Source organism: Physella acuta, unplaced genomic scaffold (genome assembly GCF_028476545.2).
Source record: "Physella acuta isolate Inbredline_101_S28 unplaced genomic scaffold, ASM2847654v3 ptg001221l, whole genome shotgun sequence".
Classification (NCBI taxonomy): domain Eukaryota; kingdom Metazoa; phylum Mollusca; class Gastropoda; family Physidae; genus Physella; species Physella acuta.
The window spans coordinates 275,001-286,035 of NW_026732738.1; the positions used below are offsets into that span (position 1 = coordinate 275,001).

General features: G+C 40.3%; 1 protein-coding gene across 2 annotated transcripts in view; it reads right to left on the reverse strand.

Moving 5' to 3' along the window:
• Positions 1-10,481, reverse strand: part of LOC131957202 (protein lev-9) — a 26,726-nt gene extending 16,245 nt beyond the window's left edge. For both annotated transcript variants that reach the window (XM_059321935.1, XM_059321934.1), the window contains exon 1: positions 10,476-10,481. The gene's annotated coding sequence lies outside the window, so the exon portion shown is untranslated. The remainder of the gene's footprint in view (positions 1-10,475) is intronic.
• Positions 10,482-11,035: the final 554 nt, after the last annotated feature.

Sequence of the window (11,035 nt, forward strand, 5' to 3'; positions counted from 1 at the left end):
AAGAGAGATTTACATGTGGAGAAAGTCTAGTGATGTAAAGAGAGATTTACAAGTGGAGAAAGTCTAGTGATGTAAAGAGAGATTTACAAGTGGAGAAAGTCTAGTGATGTAAAGAAAGATTTACAACTTGAGAAAGTCTAGTGATGTAAAGAGACGAGAGATTTACAAGTGGAGAAAGTCTAGTGGTGTAAAGAGACGAGAGATTTACATCTGGAGAAAGTCTAGTGATGTAAAGAGAGATTTACAAGTGGAGAAAGTCTAGTGATGTAAAGAGAGATTTACAAGTGGAGAACGTCTAGTGATATAAAGAAAGATTTACAACTTGAGAAAGTCTAGTGATGTAAAGAGGCGAGAGATTTACAAGTGGAGAAAGTCTAGTGGTGTAAAGAGACGAGAGATTTACATCTGGAGAAAGTCTAGTGATGTAAAGAGAGATTTACATGTGGAGAAAGTCTAGTGATGTAAAGAGAGATTTACATGTGGAGAAAGTCTAGTGATGTAAAGAGAGATTTACAAGTGGAGAAAGTCTAGTGATGTAAAGAGAGATTTACAAGTGGAGAAAGTCTAGTGATGTAAAGAAAGATTTACAACTTGAGAAAGTCTAGTGATGTAAAGAGACGAGAGATTTACATCTGGAGAAAGTCTAGTGATGTAAAGAGAGATTTACATGTGGAGAAAGTCTAGTGATGTAAAGAGAGATTTACATCTGGAGAAAGTCTAGTGATGTAAAGAGAGATTTACAAGTGGAGAAAGTCTAGTGATGTAAAGAGAGATTTACAAGTGGAGAAAGTCTAGTGATGTAAAGAAAGATTTACAACGTGAGAAAGTCTAGTGATGTAAAGAGACGAGAGATTTACAAGTGGAGAAAGTCTAGTGGTGTAAAGAGACGAGAGATTTACATCTGGAGAAAGTCTAGTGATGTAAAGAGAGATTTACATGTGGAGAAAGTCTAGTGATGTAAAGAGACGAGAGATGAACAAACGCCAGCAATACGACTCCTCCATGGGGGATTGTCTCGTTTTATCGTGTATGGCTGGAGTGGATAGGATGTCCATGTTTAGTGTGTATGGATAACACATCCATGTTTAGTGTGTATGGATAACACATCCATGTTTAGTGGATAAAACATCCCTATTAAGCGTGTGGGTAAAACCATCCATGTTTAGCGTATATGGATTCAAGCTACATGATCACAAGAAAGGCCTAAGACAGTGGGCAGTTAAACCTGCATTTCGATGCTACTTTTAGCTGCAGAATTTAAATTTTAAAATAGAATTGGGATTTCAGAATTTGGGATTTAAGGATAAAAATCAATTTCCCACTCAGGGTTTCTCTTTTATTACCTCCCCTTTCATCAAACATCCCCGCTTGTTCGCTCCCTTGTTCATTGTTGAATATTTTTTTCCGCTCACAAAAAAAAAAAAAAAAATGTGTAGAGGACACGTCCAAATCGTCATCTCGGAAAGAGCAAGTTATAATATCCCCTGGCAGAGTGGGCGTGTCCGGTGGCCATTTATTGACATGAATACGGACGTTACAGAGTTACTGCGCTTGGACACGATAGGTCTTCAGGAGAAGAAACGCTTTTGTTGGATATTTTTTTTTTACTGAAGATTTGTTGGAAATTTTTTTACTGAACATTTGTTGTATATTGTTTTTACTGAAGATTTGTTGTATATTGTTTTTACTGAAGATTTGTTGGATATTTTTTTACTGAAGAATTGTTGGATATTTTTTTTTACTGACGATTTGTTGGATATTTTTTTACTAAAGATTTGTTGGATATTTTTTTACTGAAGAATTGTTGGATATTTTTTTTACTGACGATTTGTTGGATATTTTTTTACTGAAGATTTGTTGGATATTTTTTTACTGAAGATTTGTTGGATATTTTTTTACAGAAGATTTGTTGGATATTTTTTACTGTAGATTTGTTGGGTATTTTTTTTTACTGAAGATATGTTGGATATTTTTTTTACTGAAGATTTGTTGGATATTTTTTTTACTGAAGATTTGTTGGATATTTTTTTTTACTGAAGATTTGTTGTATATTTTTTTACTGAAGATTTGTTGGATATTTTTTTTTACTGAAGATTTGTTGGATTTTTTTTTTACTGACGATTTTTTGTATATTTTTTTTTACTGACGATTTGTTGGATATTTTTTTACTGAAGATTTGTTGTATATTTTTTTTACTGAAGATTTGTTGTATATTTTTTTTTTACTGACGATTTGTTGGATTTTTTTACTGAAGATTTGTAGTGTATTTTTTACTGAAGATTTGTTGGATATTTTTTTTACTGACGATTTGTTGGATATTTTTTTTACTGAAGATTTGTTGTATATTTTTTTTACTGAAGATTTGTTGTATTGTATATTTTTTTTACTGACGATTTGTTGGATTTTTTTTTTTACTGAAGATTTGTTGTATATTTTTTTACTGAAGATTTGTTGGATATTTTTTTTTACTGACGATTTGTTGGATTTTTTTTACTGAAGATTTATAGTGTATTTTTTACTGAAGATTTGTTGGATATTTTTTTTACTGACGATTTGTTGGATATTTTTTTTACTGAAGATTTGTTGTATTGTATATTTTTTTTTACTGACGATTTGTTGGATTTTTTTTTTACTGAAGATTTGTTGGATATTTTTTAAACTGAAGATTTGTTGGATATTTTTTAACTGAAGATTTGTTGGATATTTTTTTTTACTGAAGATTTGTAGTGTATTTTTTTACTGAAGATTTGTTGGATATTTTTTTTACTGAAGATTAGTTGGATATTTCTTTTACTGAAGATTTGTTGGATATTTTTTTTACTGAAGATTTGTTGTTTATTTTTTTTTTACTGACGATTTGTTGGATATTTTTTTTACTGAAGATTTGTTGTATATTTTTTTACTGAAGATTTGTTGGATATTTTTTACTGAAGATTTGTTGGAAATTTTTTTTACTGACGATTTGTTGGATATTTTTTTTACTGAAGATTTGTTGTATATTTTTTTTTACTGACGATTTGTTGGATTTTTTTTTTTACTGAAGATTTGTTGGATTTTTTTTTACTGAAGATTTGTTGGATATTTTTTTACTGAAGATTTGTTGGATATTTTTTTAACTGAAGATTTGTTGTATATTTTTTTTTTTACTGAAGATTTGTAGTGTATTTTTTTACTGAAGATTTGTTGTATATTTTTTTTTACTGACGATTTGTTGGATTTTTTTTTAATGAAGATTTGTTGGATATTTTTTTACTGAAGATTTGTTGGATATTTTTTTAACTGAGGATTTTTTAAATATTTTTTTTGCTGAAGATTTGTTGGATATTTTTTTAATGAACATTTGTTGGATACAGGACGGGTTGATGGAGACAAACTTTGGTATTGGTGGGTTTTATCAGTAGGAAGGGAAGGGGTGGGGGTGAGGGCTAGACTTGTGACGTGTTTCATCTTCTGCGAGTGAGTTGCCTCAGCCGATAACAGTACTCACACGTTTTCTTTCTCTGTTACTGTCACAGTGTGTGCTAGTCTTATATATATATATATATATATATATATATATATATATATATATATATATATATATATATATATATATATATATATATATATATATACACGAGAGGTTGGCGTGAGAAAAACTAGTGCCATTACAAAAAGATTTCTCCACTAGTCCCTGGCATCATGCACCTGATGTTGCCTAGCAACCAAGCGATCATATTTCTCCTAATGTAACCGACCATTAGTGTTTGTCGCTGGTCTCAGAGTGGCCAGGTAATAAGAAACAGACCGGATGTGGTTACCTTGGCAATTTAGCCCTGGCTCCAGGTACAGCCTGCTACGTCAGAAGTGTGACGTCATAAGCTCCAGGCACACGCGATCGTCAGGTCACACGATTTTAGATACATACATATAGCACATACATACACACAGCCTACACATACATCATACTACACACCATAGCACGCATTATGCCACATACACACATAGCACATACACACGCATCATGCCACATACACACATGCCACATACACACATATCACACACACGCATCATGCCACATACACACATCATAGCCACATCGTAACACATACATATCATACGTACACACACCACACACTCAAATACAAACACACACAAACATCTCAGCACTGGAGACTAGTGAGATTTAATGCGAGGCATTGACTGGATTGATGGCGGCATTACCTTGATTGTGTCCGTAGATCGTGCTAATTACAGACATGACCATCCATTACTGAATGCCACTGATGGGTAGACCAGTGTTAGAGGTATAGGATTAAGCTCGTCATTAGAACTCTAGATTAGCTCTGAGAGTAAGTTGAGCTCATTGGTTCGACGTGGTGTGTGTTGGTTGAGTGACATGAGCTAAAGCCAGTGTTTTAAGCTCCCCGAGTGACAAGCTCCTAAACAGAAGCTCTAGCTTATACTTCAACACTTTCATTGGGCCGGGTGTGTTGGCGATTATGTTGTAGAGATACATGTAAACACTTGCATCACCTGAACACTTCACTACCTACCCACACCCCCTAAGCACTTCACTACCTATCCACACCCCCTAAGCACTTCACTACCTACCCACACCCCTTAAACACATCACTACCTACCCACATCCCCTAAACACATCACTACCTACCCACATCCCCTACTAATTTCTTACCAACCTCTCTACCCCCTCCCTACCCGAGCCTCCCCTACCCCCTCCCTACCCAAGCCCTCCGCTACCCCCTCCCTACCCTACCCAACCCTCCCCTACCCCCTCCCTACCCGAGCCTCCCCCTAATCAACCCATCTGTACACACTTCCTACAAATCTCCCTAGCCTCCCCCTACACCCTCCCTACCCTAGACTCCCCCTAAACAACTACTTTCTTACCTCTACCCATCTGTACCCACTTCCTACAAACCTCCCTAGCCTCCCCCTACACCCTCCCTACCCAAGCCCTCCTCCTATCCACCCCACAACTCACCCCCCCCCTCCCACCTCCCCCTCCCTCACACGATCAACTCCACCAACCGTTCATGAACTGAACCAGATTCAATTAGCCTCGCCAGTCACGTGACCGCGCAGACCAGTGACAAAGTGCCCATTTGAGAACCGTCTTAATGCGGCCGGCGGTGGGGGTGGAGGGGTTTAGGTGACAGCCCGGACAGCTCGATAGGACAGCAGAGCTGTACACAGGCGCCATCTTACACATCTTACACAGCCGCATCACGTGGTACAATCCCGTCAGATCCCGACTCACTCTGCGATACCGGAAGTAAATATGACGCGTGCGTGTTTAGCGTCTTGAAGATTTGCATAATGAGGGGGACAAGAGCAACTAAGTACAGCCACAGGCGAGAGGATGGAATAATGGAACATTCAGCATCCGGGGGGGGGGGGGGGAATGGTGGGGGGACATGGTAGTGGAGGGTGTGGGGGGGGGGGAAGGGAACATGGTAGAGTGTGTGGGGGACATGGTGGGGTGGGATGGGACATGGTAGTGGGGGGGGGGCGCATGGTGGGGGGAACGTGGTGGTGGGAGGGACATGATGGGGGGCAGGGGTGCCGGGGTGCCGGGGGTTGTGGGCTAAATTTGGGTTCGTGCCCCACGGGTGCTGAGGGAATGTCAACATTTGCTGGGGGACACGGCTTGCACCGAGGTATTGGGGCTGTTGGTAATTGAAAGTTGGAGTTGAAGATTTTCTTTAAAAATTTAGTTGTGGCCGAGTAAATGATTGGAGTCATTAGTCGTTACATATGAAGTCACCATTAGTCGTTGAAGTCACCAGTAGTCGTAACATTTAAAGTCACCATTTGTCGTAAACATTTGAAGTCACCATTAGTCGTAACATTTGAAGTCACCATTAGTCGTTGAAGTCACCATTAGTCGTAACATTTGAAGTCACCATTAGTCGTTGAAGTCACCATTAGTCGTATAATTTGAAGTCACCGTTAGCCGTAACATTTGAAGTCACCATTAGTTGTAACTTCTAAAGTCACCATTAGTCATAACATTTAATGTCACCATTAGTCGTAACATTTGAAGTCACCAATACTTTCAGTTTGAAAGCTACGTCACCAGTTCCAGTGTTGCTATGCAACCAGTTACCTACCAGAACAAAAATGGTCAAATACAATTAGGAAATGCGAGACTGCAGCAAACGGATGATTGAAACGTTCTATATTGCATGCCCCACCCCCGGGGACAGGTTTGCTCACCCTGCCACTAACTCAACCAACTCTGGCCATTTGCCGGCCACCCACGCAAGTCAGACATGAAAACAACAATCTAACCATTTTAACCTAGTTAAAATCTGCCAACCTTATGGATTTAACACCAGCCCCCAATAACCAGTCGGTAACCAGTCGGTAGCTTTAACCAGCTGATTGTGTAGTCAAGAAACTTGATGTTGTGTGCACTAACTTTAACCAGTTGAAACTTGATGTTGTGTGCCACTAACTTTAACCAGATGATTGTGTGATGATTGTGTAGTCAAGAAACTTCATATTGTGTCTTACTAACTTTAACCAGATGATTGTATAGTCATGAAACTTGATGTTGTGTCCCATTAAACCATCATTTTTCTCTCCCGTCTGTTTCAGGATCAAATTACCCAGAGACCTCCGTCTAATCCAGCCTTGTCTAGCCAATCTTCATCCGATCACCTGATCAATTTTTAAATTAAAATTCTCAAAGAAAAAGTCGCCATAGTTACCGATAGGATGACACCAAAAAAATTCGCTATAGTTACCGATAGAATGACACCATTACAGTCACCAATAGGATGACACCATTAGCTCGTGACAGACAAGAAAGAAGAGAAACTAATTAGAAGCTGATTTACGTCAGAAAATGTTTTTACAACTAGGAGAAAATGTGTTTTAATATTTCGGCGTATTCAACGGTTGCAAGTTTGCGACAGAGCGAGGGGGGGGGGGGGGGGGGTCTGAGTGGTCGGATAGGTAAAGTTCATGGCTGCTAAACCAAAAAGTCTCGAGTTAGAACACTGGGGCAGAAGAGGCTCGTTAGCTGGGGACAGCCACTCTTCTAGGAGAGACAACTCCAAAATCAAAGAACTGCTGCCTTGTAGTTTGTTCTTGGTTGGACAAAGGCTATGAAAACAAATCCAAAAAGAAAAGGAGGCTGAAATCGGAGTCATCGGCCTATATGGCACATAACCGGTTGGCACGTATACTTAATTGTGTTGGAGGGGATCCCTTCAAACACTAGAATTAAGAACAAAGAAGAAGAAAATTTGGCGCGTACCATTGTTGCAAGTATTAGAACATCGGAGACAAAATAATCGAAAAAATAATCTGCCAATAATGCAGCGTAATGCCGGCAGATTAAATATAAAAAAAATATCTTTGAAATTTTTAAAAAGCAGTAATGAAGGAATTAAGATAGCCGTGATCCTTAATCCCTCTTTTAGATCCAGGTACTGCACAATCTGCCGAAGACCTTCACATAAAACCGCTGTTATTTAGTTTTCAATCTCCAGTTTTTAGTTTTGTATTTTTTAACCAATCGGGTTCGTGTTTAAAGACGGTAAAGTAATAAGTTCTGTTTTATTTGTATGGTCTGATTTATTTTTTCCTTATATTTTCGTCGTGTAGAAATTGTTTGAATATCTTACAACTTGTGTAGCTGATACATGCCCCCCCCCCCCCCCCCCCCCCCCCCACACCACCACCACCACGACAAGCCATCCAGCAGAAAGATGACAAGTTTGAAATCAAATGACGGAACCTCCTGCCGGAGCATGCGCAGTGTCAGACCGGAAGTCCAGCCACGATCTCCCTACATACGACATACGACATACGACATACGACATACGACATACGACATACGACATACGACATACGACATACGACATACGACATCCGACATCCGACATACCACATACGACATACGACATACGACATACGACATACGACATACGACATCCGACATACGACATACGACATACGACATCCGACATACGACATACGACATACGACATACGACATACGACATACGACATACGACATCCGACATACCAATACGACATACGACATACGACATACGACATACGACATACGACATACGACATACGACATACGACATCCGACATACGACATACGACATACGACATCCGACATACGACATACGACATACGACATACGACATCCGACATACGACATACGACATACGACATACGACATACGACATACGACATACGACATACGACATACGACATACGACATACGACATACGACATACGACATACGACATACGACATACGACATACGACATACGACATACGACATACGACATACGACATACGACATACGACATACGACATACGACATACGACATACGACATACGACATACAACATACGACATACGACATACGACATACGACATACGACATACAACATACAACATACGACATACGACATACGACATACGACATACGACATACGACATACGACATACAACATACGACATACGACATACGACATACGACATACAACATACGACATACGACATACGACATTCCTTTCAACTCAATGTCTGGCATAAAGGAGGCTGCACGGAGCTCAAGGGATTTAAGCTTAAAGATTTTAAACGTGGCTTTAGACCTGTCAGCCTTTGTAAACTTCTGTTTTCTGAAAGCCTCTGCAGATCTATCAGAGCAGATTAGGAATAAACGCATTTTTAAAAATTGTTTGATTCGCAGATCTGCAATTTGTAAATAATCCTGGACAAATTAGTTTAGCTAATGGCGTTTTTCATGTCAACATTTTACAAACAACTAACTAACGTTAGAGACAAAACTATCTTTAAACTATGTTCTTGATATTTTTTCATGCCAATGACTTGGTTTTAACACAACTAGTGTGTGTGTGTGCTCATACTTCCAGCATCTACAAGAGAAACGTACGACATAGACGTATGACATAGACGTACGAAATAGACGACTCTTCAGCCATGGTGTCACCCCCCTAAATGGTGTCACCCGGTGCGGCCCGCACCCCCGTCCCGCCCTCGCTACGCCTCTGTTTCAGCCATTTGGGTGTCATAGAAACTAATACTGACTGGATGTTGGTCTCAGACAGAGGCACTTGTTCCCACGACCACGCACGTTATAGTTTTTACATTCATCTCATGGAGAAAATACACGCCCGCAAAAGGGTATCGCTCCATCCCTAAAAAACTGCTAGCATTCTTTAAAATCCACATTTGGAGGTGTTAGACACGCCCACCTAACCACAACTGGAGGTGTTAGACACGCCCACCTAACCACAACTGGAGGTGTTAGACACGCCCACCTAACCACATCTGGAGGTGTTAGACACGCCCACATAACCACAACTGGAGGTGTTAGACACGCCCACCTACACACATCTGGAGGTGTTAGACACGCCCAACGAAACAAAATGTCGTTTGAATCACTTTCAACACCATACAAGATGACGTTACCATGACACCTGTGAACGTGACAATTCACGCCTGCCATCATGGCTGTGCTGTCATCCCCCCCCCCCCCAGGGACCGGCCGCTGGGCTGATTACACCAAAGACAACACCACCCCAGCCGACCAGTGCTTAGCTCCGCGTGCGACATATGCTCTAACGCCTCCAGGAAATTCGGCCACAGACTTGCCTCGCTTGGCTGCCCTTTTCTTTTGGAGCCATCGATTGACGGGGAATTACAGAGTTAGCTTTCGTTGTGTGCTGTGGCGGAAATATCTGCTACAGCTGGACCTGTTCCACTGGAAAATGACAAGTGACAAAACGGCCCCCGAACAATACGGCCCAGACAATACGACAAATTGATTCTCGTCAAAATGATCTGGACAATAAGGCACCTCGACTAAATGCTCGTAACAAGTTTACAAGTTAATACGACAAATATTAGCATAACTACATGAGCTTAATGTGCTACAAAACTGGAGGGGGAGCTTAATATGGCACAGCAGGAGCTTGCTATACGGTAAGGATTTTATGGGGAGATCTAGGTGTGGAAAAGGAGCTTAAAATTTGGAAGGAGCTTAATTTTCGCTGAGAGCTTATTACAAGTCGGGAGTATGAACAGAGGGAGCTTATGATGTGCCAGCGATAATACAAGGCTGGGGGACTGAACAAAATGAGCTAAATTTATGACATGAGGTTACCATACATGTGACGCACCCCCAGGTTAAGAGTGAGGAAGGGGGGAGGGGGGTCGGGCCACTGATGATTGTCTACAGCAGCTTATGTCTACTACCACCCCACTAGCCAGGTCAACTCTAATGCAGCTTGTGTGATCCCCCCCCCCCCCGGGGGGGGGGGTCAATGTGAGCCAAATGTGGCTGTTCTGTTAGTAAACCGTATGATGATGCTGGTTTAATGGAGAGAATTGTTTATACATCTGACCAATAGTCGCCGAGTAACGAAAGTTTTTAAAGTAAAATCGATTTAAAACACCGGAAGTAAACGAGAAACTTACTGACAAAACCGGAGACCGGAAGTAAACGAGAAACTTACTGACAAAACCGGAGACCGGAAGTAAACGAGAAACTTACTGACAAAACCGGTGACCGGAAGTAAACGAGAAACTTACTGACAAAACGGAGACCGGAAGTACTCCCACCATCAGCACACAGGTCACAGTGGACCGCACACACAAGCCTCATCTGATCTGCAGCGGTTAACCCAGAGCGTCACGTGATGTTGTTGACCAATCAAAGCAGTGCTGTGGAGATAAATAGAGTCGTGAGAGATCTTGTAAATAGTCACACTTACACATGTAAGATTTACAACCTGTACATGTACACAGGTAAGATTTACAACCTGTACATGTACAAAGATATCTTACTCGTCTCTAGACAGGTAATTTACATTTGTTACAGGTACATAAGGTAGTTTACATTTGTTACAGGTAGATAAGGTAATTTATAGTTGTTACAGGTAGATAAGGTAATTTATATTTGTTACAGGTAGATAAGGTAATTTATATTTGTTACAGGTAGATAAGGTAATTTATAGTTGTTACATGTTGATAAGGTA